At 32.9% G+C, this 18,787-nt stretch overlaps 1 protein-coding gene and 1 long non-coding RNA gene across 2 annotated transcripts in view; one reads left to right on the top strand and one right to left on the bottom strand.

Annotated features, from left to right (window-relative positions):
* LOC106060744 (intraflagellar transport protein 27 homolog) overlaps window positions 1-18,787 on the bottom strand; it is a 125,865-nt gene that overhangs the window by 69,477 nt on the left and 37,601 nt on the right. The gene's annotated exons all lie outside the window — the stretch shown is intronic.
* LOC129924438 (uncharacterized) lies at window positions 14,853-17,116 on the top strand. The gene is made up of 3 exons (XR_008776380.1): window positions 14,853-15,152; window positions 15,293-16,181; window positions 16,322-17,116. It is a non-coding gene; the product is annotated as an uncharacterized LOC129924438 (long non-coding RNA).

Raw genomic sequence — 18,787 nt, 5'->3', positions numbered from 1 at the left:
ATTAAATTGTCCGGACAGTTTTGTCGAGTCTTTGTGTATGTAATATTGTATCATTTCGAATAAACTAGCTTTTAGCAAAGAAACTATTTTGTGTACATTTTTCACCTTTCTTCTGACCTCGTACGGGCGTCTCGCGACTTCATTGAATAAATTAATATTTTTTTTTACGTTGGGAACAATGTCGTTGTTTTTTTTTAAATTAATACTCATATATGGATTTAAAAGGAGCCTAGTGTTGAAGCAAGGGAAATAATAAAGAGATTATCAATTTACATCTTGACTTTTTTGTTCTCTCCCTTCGCTAGCGAAGATTTAATAATATTCTTTTATAAAAGGAGCCCTCAAAGCGTCGTGATTTACAGTGTATTAGGGCTACTAATTTAACGCATTTTTCGAAATAATGTAATAGCCTACATCCGTATACAGTGCTTTTAGTAGGCTTCATCCTTCATAGGGGCATACACAAGATATTCAACAACAAAAAAGAACAATTCTGTCAGAACGTGGAAAAATAATTACGGAGTTAAACCGAAGTACAAAGAGACTTTGCTAAACTATGAAGCAATCTTGACACTATTTGTTGTTCAGAAAGATATTAAAGTACCATTAAACAAATGAACGTGATGCTCTGAGATCATATAGCCTAAAATTGTGTGTGTAACCAACTCTAAGATGTAAACACTCGAACAGGATCTACAGGTTATTGAAAAAGCAGCAGACGACTTTGTGAGGTGGCCAGACAAAAGAATTGAGGATGAAGAGTTGGATTTGTCCATTTAATTCCATATGCCCGAGAACATGGGTAGGAGTTAGGAGTGAAACTGAATCCGATGAGAACATGGATAGGAGTTGGGAGTGAAACTGAATCCGATGAGAACATGGATAGGAGTTAGGAGTGAAACTGAATCTGATGAGAACATGGATAGGAGTTAGGAGTGAAACTGAATCCGATGAGAACATGGATAGGAGTTGGGAGTGAAACTGAATCCGATGAGAACATGGATAGGAGTTAGGAGTGAAACTGAGTCTGATGAGAACATGGATAGGAGTTAGGAGTGAAACTGAGTCTGATGAGAACATGGATAGGAGTTGGGAGTGAAACTGAATACGATGAGAACACGCAGATGATGCGATAAACATAGAATTTTAAAGATGTAAAGTTTAATGACAGGGTTGTATCTTTTAATTATGCTGTCTTTTACGAACGAACGAGGTCTCTGAGTATTAAATATATATTAAATATTTTTAAAAATAGGCTGAAAAGCACCATGAAAAGAGACAGAAAACTTCATGGTGATGGCTGTTGATAAGGACATTCCGCGTAATCTATTTGAACATACTCGAATAGCTCTTAACGAGCCTTATATGTGAATATGTAAGCCTATATGATAGAAGTATTTATTTTTTTCACGTTATAATAAAAATCTCATTTCAAGTTGTTATTTAGTAGTATCAAATAGTTTTAAAAATCATGAAAGGAATTATTCATATAGCAAACCAAGCAGGTGCGGTGGCTAAGCGGTAAAGCGCTTGGCTTCCGAACCGAGGTCTCGTGTTAGAATCCTGGTGAAGACTGGGATTTTTAACCCAGCTCTAATGGGTATCTGACATAACTGACATTAGTTGGGGAAAAGTAAAGGCGGTTGGTCGTTATGCTGGTCACATATTATAGCACCCTCGTTAACCGTATGGGCCACAGAAACAGATGACCTTTGCATCATCTGCCCCCATAGATCTCAAGGTCTGAAAGGGGAACTTTACTTTTTTTTTTTAAACCATGCAGGCTACCTACTGTTAGAAATGCATTATGATACATAAACCCAGTTTTCGTCACGATATCAAACTTAACATAATGAATTTAAGGATATGTATAATTCGATACCCCTCAAATGGCACGTAATATGGTGGCCGGATTGCATAGAAATGCCTGGCCCTGTCAAGTTGATACTTTAAACAATTATTTATTGTACCTAACAAAACATGAATCAATAAACGAAAATACCAAATTAATTGTTGGGGATTAATTATTTTGTTTGATATAGAATAAGGGAAATAGCTTGTACATTATTGGAGATATAGTTTTAAGGACGGAGTTCTTCCCCCCCCCCCTTTTTTTTTTTTTTTTTAAAAAAAAGGATTTTAAAAATAATTTGCGTGTTATTGGTCCTACCACAAATGTCCTGGAACGTAACAATTTACAACAGTCATGACGCCATTTATGAAAAATCACGTTAGCGGGGACGTCCTGAAATGTCCTCAAAACGTTTTCAGTAGCAAATGATGCAGACTCATCTCTCGAAAATAGTAGGCCTATACATTTCAAAAAGTGCTACTTAAACCCCAGAAATTGTTAATAGTTCATTTGGTTGTCCTATTTTCCGGCTGTAGATACATGTCCTCACATGCCAAACGAAGATACAGGGATTCTTCCGAAGGCAGCCGTCTCCAGTTTCCATGGAAGCCTGGGAGCCATGAAAACAAATCATAAAACACAATCCGAATTATTTTTGTTGGTGCGTTTACCAGCTGACTGATCTGTACGAATTCCTCTTGTTCTAATGTTTTTAAGTCCAACACTATATACTTATAACTGGGCTAATCAAAAGAATCATATACTTTTTGTAAAAAAAAAAAAAAAATTAGATATGCAAGAAATTCAATTTGTGGCTTGAAATATTCTAAGATACCCAAATTTGAAATCCTGTTTTCTTACACAAAAAGACAGCTAAATGGAAAGAAATTGGGTCAGAATTATTGGAAAATGGACACGCACATCATACAGCAAGCTAGTTTCATATCAAATATCAAAATAAAGATGTAATGACCACAAAAACAGGGAGTTGTTCGGATTCATGTAAGGTCAAAAAAAAAAAATTACTCTAAAAGGCGAAGGGGGGGGGGGGAGGGGGGATCTCCATTCAAAACTAAGGGGAAAGGGGACACTTTTTGTCTACAATATTTATTCGCGGTAATCTATAAGTAATACCAAAAAGATTACAAAATATTTAATAAAATATTCATTTTCAAACTATGCTATTTACAATTAATAGTTTTCAGGCTACATAGGCCTACACGTAGGCTATAAATAAAATACATGACGTAATCCTATCCATTTTTAATGCGATATCAAACTATATAGAGATATATATATTTTGAAGAGAATGCTATTTGTGGACCGGATTATATTTGGCAATTCCAGATTTTTATTCCCAGTCCGACCCTGCTATAGCCTAAAGTATGGCTAAAGTATTGGACTATTTTTATCGTTTACAAAAAAAAATCTTATTAGCCTACTAGATCTAGATCTAGATCTAACATTTACAATGAAAACAAAAAAAAATGCTAGCAATTTAATCTAAACCTGCATAAAAATGTGTTTTACAAATAAATAACTAGATCTAGATCTAATTTTGTGTCATTGGCAGACTAACCAATCACATCTTCTTTTACTTTCAAGCTAAGTAGAAGCACGTGTGTTGGTGTGTAGCGGCAAGAATTTAAGTGAACAGTGGTCATTACTTCAAATCACTACCTTAGAAAAAAACATGAAGGATCTAGAATAATCTAGATCTAATACTATATAGCCAGAATAGTCCACATATCGCCATATCTTAAACTACTCATCTTTTGTGTCTCATCTGAGCTCGATTTCTTAATCTTTGTTTAATCCCATATTAATGGAGAAAGTAAATCTAGATCTAGTTTCGTCTAAAAGTCTAGATGTAAACCTAGTAGTAGTGTCCTAGTGGCCTAGTCTTTGCCGTAGTAGGTTAGTAGGACGTTATATTCACTAGATCTATATTGTTATACCTAGAATGAACCTAGATCTAGTCTAGATCTAATTACCTCACCCATCTTTTTTGAACTATTTGAAGTCATGTCTGAATTATATAAGACAATCTAATTAATCTAGATATCTATGTCTATAGTCTACTCTAGGTATAATAGTTCTAAGTCTAAACTAAAGGCTTAGAAATGCACGGTAGGGACATAGTCTACCAATATCATGAATATGACGAATGTCATCGTTGTGATCGTGATTAGATTCTACTCAATATAGAGAATCTAGATCTTTCTAGATATAATATAGATCATCTAGATATATGTAGGCCTAATTCAAGAATTAATCATAATGATACAAAAATTGTTTTTAAGTACACTAGAGTCTAGAGCGTAGAACAAATTCGTACAAGTGCTCCTTCTTCCCTAGTGCCATTAAATAAAGAATGGGATGCATCAAACCTTAATCAGCCAGGAAAACCAACCAGTTACCAGTGTTTAAATCATGCATGACTCTAGATTGATACATGAAATGCGTAGGATGTAGACTCTAGTCTACTCTAGATCTAGAATCAATATAGATTCTAATTATCTTACTTTTTGAAGTAGGCCCTTACCAGATCTGTTGATCTACATTTGAAGCTTTTAACGTCAAAACTTATGATCATATTATCTTAATACAACCTGTCACTTCACATTGCATTTATCATTTATAGAGCCTGAATAATTCAGGAAAATCTAGAAATAGCAGTAAAAATTCCAATTTCTCAAGATAGCCTTAAACTCAATATCTTTGGTATGGCATCACAACACTCCATTCTATATTTTTTTTAGATGGTGATGCACTATTGCTCTAGAAATAGAACAACCTACTGATGAATGAAACCAGCACCTTTGGGCTTGAAAACTACATTAAAAAAGTGCAGCAAGTGTATTTGTATGAGGTAAGTTTTTCTTCTAAATGCTTTAGTTATTTTTAAATTCACTTCATTGCTTCCTTTGATGTATGTATAATACAGTACAGGCAAACTATGCTAATTGAGAATATGTATTATGTTCCAATAACATTTTAAGAATATTTCTACTAATGCTTCAGTAATTTATTTTCCACATTTGCATAAGTTTGATATAAGTTCATCTTCTGACATAGCATTTTTAGAGCACAATTAATTCCTCAGTATACAACTACCTTAGTTCAAATTCATATCAACTAAGACTTAAACACAAATTTGGTTAGACAGCCCAATGCTCTTTTAATTTGTTTGATAATATTCCTCAGATCAAGTTGCAGAGATCTAAATGTTTCATGCATAAATCAAGAAAAAAAAAGCAGTATTCATATTAATGTAACCATCATCTAATAGATACAAGCAAAATATAAAAACTCAAGCAAGGAAGTGTTGTTATAAATGGCAAGTATTAGTTTAAAATGCTATGTTTTAGCTGTATACACTTTTTTTTTATGTATGCATTTTATATGAAAACTCTGAGACTCCACATAAACATCTCATTTTTTTTCTCGCATGCAAGTTGAAAATATTTTATTGTTCAAATAACAAAGAATAATTTTTCAGAATTGCGAACTTGTTTTTATAATTAGTTTTCTTACTTGGTCTAACTTCTCCTCACATAACATAGAGCTAGTATAATTCAGTAGTTTAGTTTTTTTACAATGATATTGAAAGATAACATTAAATATCTAGACTAGATCTTATGTATAGTAATTACAGTATTTTTTAAAAGCTGTACATTTTTAAGTAAACCATTTGTTTGTTTTTTTTCTATTTCAAATGCTGAGCATACATAACTAAACTGGAAGAACAGATGAAGTCCAAAATGATTAAGCAACAGACAACTTGTGATTAAGAACTGACTTCAAATGATGGCAAGAGGATGATTTAAATCGCAGCTCGTGATGCAATGCACACTAATCAACATTTGCACTTGCAGACCAACTAAATAGTTGTGGAGAAACACATTTAATTGATGACTTTACTATCTTTAGCTTAGGACTTTTTAAAAGCGAAGACTGGACTCTTTAGCCATCTTCGTGTTCATAGGAATGATTAATGGAGGAATTCTAAAAGCGAAGACTGGACTCCTTAGCCATCTTCGTGTTCATAGGAATGATTAATGGAGGAATTTTAAAAGCGAAGACTGGACTCCTTAGCCATCTTCGTGTTCATAGGAATGATTAATGGAGGAATTTTAAAAGCGAAGACTGGACTCCTTAGCCATCTTCGTGTTCATAGGAATGATTAATGGAGGAATTTTAAAAGCGAAGACTGGACTCCTTAGCCATCTTCGTGTTCATAGGATTGATTAACGGAGGAATTTTAAAAGCGAAGACTGGACTCCTTAGCGATCTTCGTGTTTAAAGGATGTAGTTGAGGACTTTTTTTGGGAAAAAAGATCGGTCTCCATGGCCATCTTTGCTTAGGTAGAATAAAAAATGGACTTGGATATTTTTTAGAGCGAAGATCGGACTCCTTAGCCATCTTCGACTTATAGGAAAGGATATTGTATTATTTTTTAAACATGAGGAATTTTAACTGAGGACTAGATGTAGTAACAGTCATCAATTGATGTGTTCATCCAAGACGAAATAGTTGGTTATGTCTGTGCATTTGTAGACAACCCAGGTATTGACATTGTTTAATACATTACATTAATTGTACCTTTTTTTTTTTTTTTTTACAATGTTATCGAAAGATAACATTAAATATCTAGACTAGATCTTATGTATAGTAATTACAGTATTTTTTAATAGCTATACATTTTTAAGTAAACTATTTGTTGTTTTTTTTTCTATTTCAAATGCTGAGCATACATAACTAAACTGGAAGAACAGATGAAGTCCAAAATGCTAAAGCAACAGACAATCCAGGTAAATACATATCATAACAGTATAGCATAGATTTTAAGGCAAGAATTTTGAGAATAAATGTTTTAGATTAAAGCAAAATATTTTGATTAAAAGAAAATTATTTTAGTTGATATATTCAATAACATCCTGCTGATTCACAGACCAAGATAAAGTTCCTCCTGCTGATTTACAGACACTTTTGGTTGCTACTTGTGATTAAGAACTGACTTCAAATGATGGCAAGAGGATGATTTAAATCGCAGCTCGTGATGCAACGCACACTAATCAACATTTGCACTTGCAGACCAACTAAATAGTTGTGGAGAAACACATTTAATTGATGACTTTACTATCTTTAGCTTAGGACTTTTTAAAAGCGAAGACTGGACTCTTTAGCCATCTTCGTGTTCATAGGAATGATTAATGGAGGAATTCTAAAAGCGAAGACTGGACTCCTTAGCCATCTTCGTGTTCATAGGAATGATTAATGGAGGAATTTTAAAAGCGAAGACTGGACTCCTTAGCCATCTTCGTGTTCATAGGAATGATTAATGGAGGAATTTTAAAAGCGAAGACTGGACTCCTTAGCCATCTTCGTGTTCATAGGATTGATTAACGGAGGAATTTTAAAAGCGAAGACTGGACTCCTTAGCGATCTTCGTGTTTAAAGGATGTAGTTGAGGACTTTTTTTGGGAAAAAAGATCGGTCTCCATGGCCATCTTTGCTTAGGTAGAATAAAAAATGGACTTGGATATTTTTTAGAGCGAAGATCGGACTCCTTAGCCATCTTCGACTTATAGGAAAGGATATTGTATTATTTTTTAAACATGAGGAATTTTAGCTGAGGACTAGATGTAGTAACAGTCATCAATTGATGTGTTCATCCAAGACGAAATAGTTGGTTATGTCTGTGCATTTGTAGACAACCCAGGTATTGACATTGTTTAATACATTACATTAATTGTACCTTTTTTTTTTTTTTTTTTTTACAATGTTATCGAAAGATAACATTAAATATCTAGACTAGATCTTATGTATAGTAATTACAGTATTTTTTAATAGCTATACATTTTTAAGTAAACTATTTGTTGTTTTTTTTTCTATTTCAAATGCTGAGCATACATAACTAAACTGGAAGAACAGATGAAGTCCAAAATGCTAAAGCAACAGACAATCCAGGTAAATACATATCATAACAGTATAGCATAGATTTTAAGGCAAGAATTTTGAGAATAAATGTTTTAGATTAAAGCAAAATATTTTGATTAAAAGAAAATTATTTTAGTTGATATATTCAATAACATCCTGCTGATTCACAGACCAAGATAAAGTTCCTCCTGCTGATTTACAGACACTTTTGGTTGCTACTTGTGATTAAGAACTGACTTCAAATGATGGCAAGAGGATGATTTAAATCGCAGCTCGTGATGCAACGCACACTAATCAACATTTGCACTTGCAGACCAACTAAATAGTTGTGGAGAAACACATTTAATTGATGACTTTACTATCTTTAGCTTAGGACTTTTTAAAAGCGAAGACTGGACTCTTTAGCCATCTTCGTGTTCATAGGAATGATTAATGGAGGAATTCTAAAAGCGAAGACTGGACTCCTTAGCCATCTTCGTGTTCATAGGAATGATTAATGGAGGAATTTTAAAAGCGAAGACTGGACTCCTTAGCCATCTTCGTGTTCATAGGAATGATTAACGGAGGAATTTTAAAAGCGAAGACTGGACTCCTTAGCCATCTTCGTGTTTAAAGGATGTAGTTGAGGACTTTTTTTTGGAAAAAAGATCGGTCTCCATGGCCATCTTTGCTTAGGTAGAATAAAAAATGGACTTGGATATTTTTTAGAGCGAAGATCGGACTCCACAGCCATCTTCGACTTATAGGAAAGGATATTGTATTATTTTTTAAACATGAGGAATTTTAGCTGAGGACTAGATGTAGTAACAGTCATCAATTGATGTGTTCATCCAAGACGAAATAGTTGGTTATGTCTGTGAATTTGTAGACAACCCAGGTATTGACATTGTTTAATACATTACATTAATTGTACCATTTTTTTTTTTTTACAATGTTATCGAAAGATAACATTAAATATCTAGACTAGATCTTATGTATAGTAATTACAGTATTTTTTAATAGCTATACATTTTTAAGTAAACTATTTGTTTTTTTTTTTTTTCTATTTCAAATGCTGAGCATACATAACTAAACTAGAAGAACAGATGAAGTCCAAAATGCTAAAGCAACAGACAATCCAGGTAAATACATATCATAACAGTATAGCATAGATTTTAAGGCAAGAATTTTGAGAATAAATGTTTTAGATTAAAGCAAAATATTTTGATTAAAAGAAAATTATTTTAGTTGATATATTCAATAACATCCTGCTGATTCACAGACCAAGATAAAGTTCCTCCTGCTGATTTACAGACACTTTTGGTTGCTACTTGTGATTAAGAACTGACTTCAAATGATGGCAAGAGGATGATTTAAATCGCAGCTCGTGATGCAACGCACACTAATCAACATTTGCACTTGCAGACCAACTAAATAGTTGTGGAGAAACACATTTAATTGATGACTTTACTATCTTTAGCTTAGGACTTTTTAAAAGTGAAGACTGGACTCTTTAGCCATCTTCGTGTTCATAGGAATGATTAATGGAGGAATTCTAAAAGCGAAGACTGGACTCCTTAGCCATCTTCGTGTTCGTAGGAATGATTAATGGAGGAATTTTAAAAGCGAAGACTGGACTCCTTAGCCATCTTCGTGTTTAAAGGATGTAGTTGAGGACTTTTTTTTGGAAAAAAAGATCGGTCTCCATGGCCATCTTTGCTTAGGTAGAATAATAAATGGACTTGGATATTTTTTAGAGCGAAGATCGGACTCCACAGCCATCTTCGACTTATAGGAAAGGATATTGTATTATTTTTTAAACATGAGGAATTTTAGCTGAGGACTAGATGTAGTAACAGTCATCAATTGATGTGTTCATCCAAGACGAAATAGTTGGTTATGTCTGTGCATTTGTAGACAACCCAGGTATTGACATTGTTTAATACATTACATTAATTGTACCATTTTTATTTTTTTTTTTACAATGTTATCGAAAGATAACATTAAATATCTAGACTAGATCTTATGTATAGTAATTACAGTATTTTTTAATAGCTATACATTTTTAAGTAAACTATTTGTTTTGTTTTTTTTCTATTTCAAATGCTGAGCATACATAACTAAACTGGAAGAACAGATAAAGTCCAAAATGCTAAAGCAACAGACAATCCAGGTAAATACATATCATAACAGTATAGCATAGATTTTCAGGCAAGAATTTTGAGAATAAATGTTTTAGATTAAAGCAAAATATTTTGATTAAAAGAAAATTATTTTAGTTGATATATTCAATAACATCCTGCTGATTCACAGACCAAGATAAAGTTCCTCCTGCTGATTTACAGACACTTTTGGTTGCTACTTGTGATTAAGAACTGACTTCAAATGATGGCAAGAGGATGATTTAAATCGCAGCTCGTGATGCAACGCACACTAATCAACATTTGCACTTGCAGACCAACTAAATAGTTGTGGAGAAACACATTTAATTGATGACTTTACTATCTTTAGCTTAGGACTTTTTAAAAGCGAAGACTGGACTCTTTAGCCATCTTCGTGTTCATAGGAATGATTAATGGAGGAATTCTAAAAGCGAAGACTGGACTCCTTAGCCATCTTCGTGTTCGTAGGAATGATTAATGGAGGAATTTTAAAAGCGAAGACTGGACTCCTTAGCCATCTTCGTGTTCATAGGAATGATTAACGGAGGAATTTTAAAAGCGAAGACTGGACTCCTTAGCCATCTTCGTGTTTAAAGGATGTAGTTGAGGACTTTTTTTTGGAAAAAAGATCGGTCTCCATGGCCATCTTTGCTTAGGTAGAATAAAAAATAGACTTGGATATTTTTTAGAGCGAAGATCGGACTCCACAGCCATCTTCGACTTATAGGAAAGGATATTGTATTATTTTTTAAACATGAGGAATTTTAGCTGAGGACTAGATGTAGTAACAGTCATCAATTGATGTGTTCATCCAAGACGAAATAGTTGGTTATGTCTGTGCATTTGTAGACAACCCAGGTATTGACATTGTTTAATACATTACATTAATTGTACCATTTTTTTTTTTTTTTTACAATGTTATCGAAAGATAACATTAAATATCTAGACTAGATCTTATGTATAGTAATTACAGTATTTTTTAATAGCTATACATTTTTAAGTAAACTATTTGTTTTTTTTTTTTCTATTTCAAATGCTGAGCATACATAACTAAACTGGAAGAACAGATGAAGTCCAAAATGCTAAAGCAACAGACAATCCAGGTAAATACATATCATAACAGTATAGCATAGATTTTAAGGCAAGAATTTTGAGAATAAATGTTTTAGATTAAAGCAAAATATTTTGATTAAAAGAAAATTATTTAGTTGATATATTCAATAACATCCTGCTGATTCACAGACCAAGATAAAGTTCCTCCTGCTGATTTACAGACACTTTTGGTTGCTACTTGTGATTAAGAACTGACTTCAAATTATGGCAAGAGGATGATTTAAATCGCAGCTTGTGATGCAACGCACACTAATCAACATTTGCACTTGCAGACCAACTAAATAGTTGTGGAGAAACACATTTAATTGATGACTTTACTATCTTTAGCTTAGGACTTTTTAAAAGCGAAGACTGGACTCTTTAGCCATCTTCGTGTTCATAGGAATGATTAATGGAGGAATTCTAAAAGCGAAGACTGGACTCCTTAGCCATCTTCGTGTTCGTAGGAATGATTAATGGAGGAATTTTAAAAGCGAAGACTGGACTCCTTAGCCATCTTCGTGTTTAAAGGATGTAGTTGAGGACTTTTTTTTGGAAAAAAGATCGGTCTCCATGGCCATCTTTGCTTAGGTAGAATAATAAATGGACTTGGATATTTTTTAGAGCGAAGATCGGACTCCACAGCCATCTTCGACTTATAGGAAAGGATATTGTATTATTTTTTAAACATGAGGAATTTTAGCTGAGGACTAGATGTAGTAACAGTTATCAATTGATGTGTTCATCCAAGACGAAATAGTTGGTTATGTCTGTGCATTTGTAGACAACCCAGGTATTGACATTGTTTAATACATTACATTAATTGTACCATTTTTTTTTTTTTTTACAATGTTATCGAAAGATAACATTAAATATCTAGACTAGATCTTATGTATAGTAATTACAGTATTTTTTAATAGCTATACATTTTTAAGTAAACTATTTGTTTTTTTTTTTTCTATTTCAAATGCTGAGCATACATAACTAAACTGGAAGAACAGATGAAGTCCAAAATGCTAAAGCAACAGACAATCCAGGTAAATACATATCATAACAGTATAGCATAGATTTTAAGGCAAGAATTTTGAGAATAAATGTTTTAGATTAAAGCAAAATATTTTGATTAAAAGAAAATTATTTTAGTTGATATATTCAATAACATCCTGCTGATTCACAGACCAAGATAAAGTTCCTCCTGCTGATTTACAGACACTTTTGGTTGCTACTTGTGATTAAGAACTGACTTCAAATTATGGCAAGAGGATGATTTAAATCGCAGCTTGTGATGCAACGCACACTAATCAACATTTGCACTTGCAGACCAACTAAATAGTTGTGGAGAAACACATTTAATTGATGACTTTACTATCTTTAGCTTAGGACTTTTTAAAAGCGAAGACTGGACTCTTTAGCCATCTTCGTGTTCATAGGAATGATTAATGGAGGAATTCTAAAAGCGAAGACTGGACTCCTTAGCCATCTTCGTGTTCGTAGGAATGATTAATGGAGGAATTTTAAAAGCGAAGACTGGACTCCTTAGCCATCTTCGTGTTTAAAGGATGTAGTTGAGGACTTTTTTTTGGAAAAAAGATCGGTCTCCATGGCCATCTTTGCTTAGGTAGAATAATAAATGGACTTGGATATTTTTTAGAGCGAAGATCGGACTCCACAGCCATCTTCGACTTATAGGAAAGGATATTGTATTATTTTTTAAACATGAGGAATTTTAGCTGAGGACTAGATGTAGTAACAGTTATCAATTGATGTGTTCATCCAAGACGAAATAGTTGGTTATGTCTGTGCATTTGTAGACAACCCAGGTATTGACATTGTTTAATACATTACATTAATTGTACCATTTTTTTTTTTTTTTTACAATGTTATCGAAAGATAACATTAAATATCTAGACTAGATCTTATGTATAGTAATTACAGTATTTTTTAATAGCTATACATTTTTAAGTAAACTATTTGTTTTTTTTTTTTCTATTTCAAATGCTGAGCATACATAACTAAACTGGAAGAACAGATGAAGTCCAAAATGCTAAAGCAACAGACAATCCAGGTAAATACATATCATAACAGTATAGCATAGATTTTAAGGCAAGAATTTTGAGAATAAATGTTTTAGATTAAAGCAAAATATTTTGATTAAAAGAAAATTATTTTAGTTGATATATTCAATAACATCCTGCTGATTCACAGACCAAGATAAAGTTCCTCCTGCTGATTTACAGACACTTTTGGTTGCTACTTGTGATTAAGAACTGACTTCAAATTATGGCAAGAGGATGATTTAAATCGCAGCTTGTGATGCAACGCACACTAATCAACATTTGCACTTGCAGACCAACTAAATAGTTGTGGAGAAACACATTTAATTGATGACTTTACTATCTTTAGCTTAGGACTTTTTAAAAGCGAAGACTGGACTCTTTAGCCATCTTCGTGTTCATAGGAATGATTAATGGAGGAATTCTAAAAGCGAAGACTGGACTCCTTAGCCATCTTCGTGTTCGTAGGAATGATTAATGGAGGAATTTTAAAAGCGAAGACTGGACTCCTTAGCCATCTTCGTGTTTAAAGGATGTAGTTGAGGACTTTTTTTTGGAAAAAAGATCGGTCTCCATGGCCATCTTTGCTTAGGTAGAATAATAAATGGACTTGGATATTTTTTAGAGCGAAGATCAGACTCCACAGCCATCTTCGACTTATAGGAAAGGATATTGTATTATTTTTTAAACATGAGGAATTTTAGCTGAGGACTAGATGTAGTAACAGTCATCAATTGATGTGTTCATCCAAGACGAAATAGTTGGTTATGTCTGTGCATTTGTAGACAACCCAGGTATTGACATTGTTTAATACATTACATTAATTGTACCATTTTTATTTTTTTTTTTACAATGTTATCGAAAGATAACATTAAATATCTAGACTAGATCTTATGTATAGTAATTACAGTATTTTTTAATAGCTATACATTTTTAAGTAAACTATTTGTTTTGTTTTTTTTCTATTTCAAATGCTGAGCATACATAACTAAACTGGAAGAACAGATAAAGTCCAAAATGCTAAAGCAACAGACAATCCAGGTAAATACATATCATAACAGTATAGCATAGATTTTCAGGCAAGAATTTTGAGAATAAATGTTTTAGATTAAAGCAAAATATTTTGATTAAAAGAAAATTATTTTAGTTGATATATTCAATAACATCCTGCTGATTCACAGACCAAGATAAAGTTCCTCCTGCTGATTTACAGACACTTTTGGTTGCTACTTGTGATTAAGAACTGACTTCAAATGATGGCAAGAGGATGATTTAAATCGCAGCTCGTGATGCAACGCACACTAATCAACATTTGCACTTGCAGACCAACTAAATAGTTGTGGAGAAACACATTTAATTGATGACTTTACTATCTTTAGCTTAGGACTTTTTAAAAGCGAAGACTGGACTCTTTAGCCATCTTCGTGTTCATAGGAATGATTAATGGAGGAATTCTAAAAGCGAAGACTGGACTCCTTAGCCATCTTCGTGTTCGTAGGAATGATTAATGGAGGAATTTTAAAAGCGAAGACTGGACTCCTTAGCCATCTTCGTGTTTAAAGGATGTAGTTGAGGACTTTTTTTTGGAAAAAAGATCGGTCTCCATGGCCATCTTTGCTTAGGTAGAATAATAAATGGACTTGGATATTTTTTAGAGCGAAGATCGGACTCCACAGCCATCTTCGACTTATAGGAAAGGATATTGTATTATTTTTTAAACATGAGGAATTTTAGCTGAGGACTAGATGTAGTAACAGTTATCAATTGATGTGTTCATCCAAGACGAAATAGTTGGTTATGTCTGTGCATTTGTAGACAACCCAGGTATTGACATTGTTTAATACATTACATTAATTGTACCATTTTTTTTTTTTTTTTACAATGTTATCGAAAGATAACATTAAATATCTAGACTAGATCTTATGTATAGTAATTACAGTATTTTTTAATAGCTATACATTTTTAAGTAAACTATTTGTTTTTTTTTTTTCTATTTCAAATGCTGAGCATACATAACTAAACTGGAAGAACAGATGAAGTCCAAAATGCTAAAGCAACAGACAATCCAGGTAAATACATATCATAACAGTATAGCATAGATTTTAAGGCAAGAATTTTGAGAATAAATGTTTTAGATTAAAGCAAAATATTTTGATTAAAAGAAAATTATTTTAGTTGATATATTCAATAACATCCTGCTGATTCACAGACCAAGATAAAGTTCCTCCTGCTGATTTACAGACACTTTTGGTTGCTACTTGTGATTAAGAACTGACTTCAAATTATGGCAAGAGGATGATTTAAATCGCAGCTTGTGATGCAACGCACACTAATCAACATTTGCACTTGCAGACCAACTAAATAGTTGTGGAGAAACACATTTAATTGATGACTTTACTATCTTTAGCTTAGGACTTTTTAAAAGCGAAGACTGGACTCTTTAGCCATCTTCGTGTTCATAGGAATGATTAATGGAGGAATTCTAAAAGCGAAGACTGGACTCCTTAGCCATCTTCGTGTTCGTAGGAATGATTAATGGAGGAATTTTAAAAGCGAAGACTGGACTCCTTAGCCATCTTCGTGTTTAAAGGATGTAGTTGAGGACTTTTTTTTGGAAAAAAGATCGGTCTCCATGGCCATCTTTGCTTAGGTAGAATAATAAATGGACTTGGATATTTTTTAGAGCGAAGATCGGACTCCACAGCCATCTTCGACTTATAGGAAAGGATATTGTATTATTTTTTAAACATGAGGAATTTTAGCTGAGGACTAGATGTAGTAACAGTTATCAATTGATGTGTTCATCCAAGACGAAATAGTTGGTTATGTCTGTGCATTTGTAGACAACCCAGGTATTGACATTGTTTAATACATTACATTAATTGTACCATTTTTTTTTTTTTTTTTACAATGTTATCGAAAGATAACATTAAATATCTAGACTAGATCTTATGTATAGTAATTACAGTATTTTTTAATAGCTATACATTTTTAAGTAAACTATTTGTTTTTTTTTTTTCTATTTCAAATGCTGAGCATACATAACTAAACTGGAAGAACAGATGAAGTCCAAAATGCTAAAGCAACAGACAATCCAGGTAAATACATATCATAACAGTATAGCATAGATTTTAAGGCAAGAATTTTGAGAATAAATGTTTTAGATTAAAGCAAAATATTTTGATTAAAAGAAAATTATTTTAGTTGATATATTCAATAACATCCTGCTGATTCACAGACCAAGATAAAGTTCCTCCTGCTGATTTACAGACACTTTTGGTTGCTACTTGTGATTAAGAACTGACTTCAAATTATGGCAAGAGGATGATTTAAATCGCAGCTTGTGATGCAACGCACACTAATCAACATTTGCACTTGCAGACCAACTAAATAGTTGTGGAGAAACACATTTAATTGATGACTTTACTATCTTTAGCTTAGGACTTTTTAAAAGCGAAGACTGGACTCTTTAGCCATCTTCGTGTTCATAGGAATGATTAATGGAGGAATTCTAAAAGCGAAGACTGGACTCCTTAGCCATCTTCGTGTTCGTAGGAATGATTAATGGAGGAATTTTAAAAGCGAAGACTGGACTCCTTAGCCATCTTCGTGTTTAAAGGATGTAGTTGAGGACTTTTTTTTGGAAAAAAGATCGGTCTCCATGGCCATCTTTGCTTAGGTAGAATAATAAATGGACTTGGATATTTTTTAGAGCGAAGATCAGACTCCACAGCCATCTTCGACTTATAGGAAAGGATATTGTATTATTTTTTAAACATGAGGAATTTTAGCTGAGGACTAGATGTAGTAACAGTCATCAATTGATGTGTTCATCCAAGACGAAATAGTTGGTTATGTCTGTGCATTTGTAGACAACCCAGGTATTGACATTGTTTAATACATTACATTAATTGTACCATTTTTATTTTTTTTTTTACAATGTTATCGAAAGATAACATTAAATATCTAGACTAGATCTTATGTATAGTAATTACAGTATTTTTTAATAGCTATACATTTTTAAGTAAACTATTTGTTTTGTTTTTTTTCTATTTCAAATGCTGAGCATACATAACTAAACTGGAAGAACAGATAAAGTCCAAAATGCTAAAGCAACAGACAATCCAGGTAAATACATATCATAACAGTATAGCATAGATTTTCAGGCAAGAATTTTGAGAATAAATGTTTTAGATTAAAGCAAAATATTTTGATTAAAAGAAAATTATTTTAGTTGATATATTCAATAACATCCTGCTGATTCACAGACCAAGATAAAGTTCCTCCTGCTGATTTACAGACACTTTTGGTTGCTACTTGTGATTAAGAACTGACTTCAAATGATGGCAAGAGGATGATTTAAATCGCAGCTCGTGATGCAACGCACACTAATCAACATTTGCACTTGCAGACCAACTAAATAGTTGTGGAGAAACACATTTAATTGATGACTTTACTATCTTTAGCTTAGGACTTTTTAAAAGCGAAGACTGGACTCTTTAGCCATCTTCGTGTTCATAGGAATGATTAATGGAGGAATTCTAAAAGCGAAGACTGGACTCCTTAGCCATCTTCGTGTTCGTAGGAATGATTAATGGAGGAATTTTAAAAGCGAAGACTGGACTCCTTAGCCATCTTCGTGTTCATAGGAATGATTAACGGAGGAATTTTAAAAGCGAAGACTGGACTCCTTAGCCATCTTCGTGTTTAAAGGATGTAGTTGAGGACTTTTTTTTGGAAAAAAGATCGGTCTCCATGGCCATCTTTGCTTAGGTAGAATAAAAAATAGACTTGGATATTTTTTAGAGCGAAGATCGGACTCCACAGCCATCTTCGACTTATAGGAAAGGATATTGTATTATTTTTTAAACATGAGGAATTTTAGCTGAGGACTAGATGTAGTAACAGTCATCAATTGATGTGTTCATCCAAGACGAAATAGTTGGTTATGTCTGTGCATTTGTAGACAACCCAGGTATTGACATTGTTTAATACATTACATTAATTGTACCATTTTTTTTTTTTTTTTACAATGTTATCGAAAGATAACATTAAATATCTAGACTAGATCTTATGTATAGTAATTACAGTATTTTTTAATAGCTATACATTTTTAAGTAAACTATTTGTTTTTTTTTTTTCTATTTCAAATGCTGAGCATACATAACTAAACTGGAAGAACAGATGAAGTCCAAAATGCTAAAGCAACAGACAATCCAGGTAAATACATATCATAACAGTATAGCATAGATTTTAAGGCAAGAATTTTGAGAATAAATGTTTTAGATTAAAGCAAAATATTTTGATTAAAAGAAAATTATTTTAGTTGATATATTCAATAACATCCTGCTGATTCACAGACCAAGATAAAGTTCCTCCTGCTGATTTACAGACACTTTTGGTTGCTACTTGTGATTAAGAACTGACTTCAAATTATGGCAAGAGGATGATTTAAATCGCAGCTTGTGATGCAACGCACACTAATCAACATTTGCACTTGCAGACCAACTAAATAGTTGTGGAGAAACACATTTAATTGATGACTTTACTATCTTTAGCTTAGGACTTTTTAAAAGCGAAGACTGGACTCTTTAGCCATCTTCGTGTTCATAGGAATGATTAATGGAGGAATTCTAAAAGCGAAGACTGGACTCCTTAGCCATCTTCGTGTTCGTAGGAATGATTAATGGAGGAATTTTAAAAG

The sequence above is a fragment of the Biomphalaria glabrata genome, chromosome 2, assembly GCF_947242115.1.
Source record: "Biomphalaria glabrata chromosome 2, xgBioGlab47.1, whole genome shotgun sequence".
Classification (NCBI taxonomy): Eukaryota; Metazoa; Mollusca; class Gastropoda; family Planorbidae; genus Biomphalaria; species Biomphalaria glabrata.
Note: the sequence above shows the minus strand (reverse complement) of the source record. Positions and strands in the feature narration are given on the sequence as shown.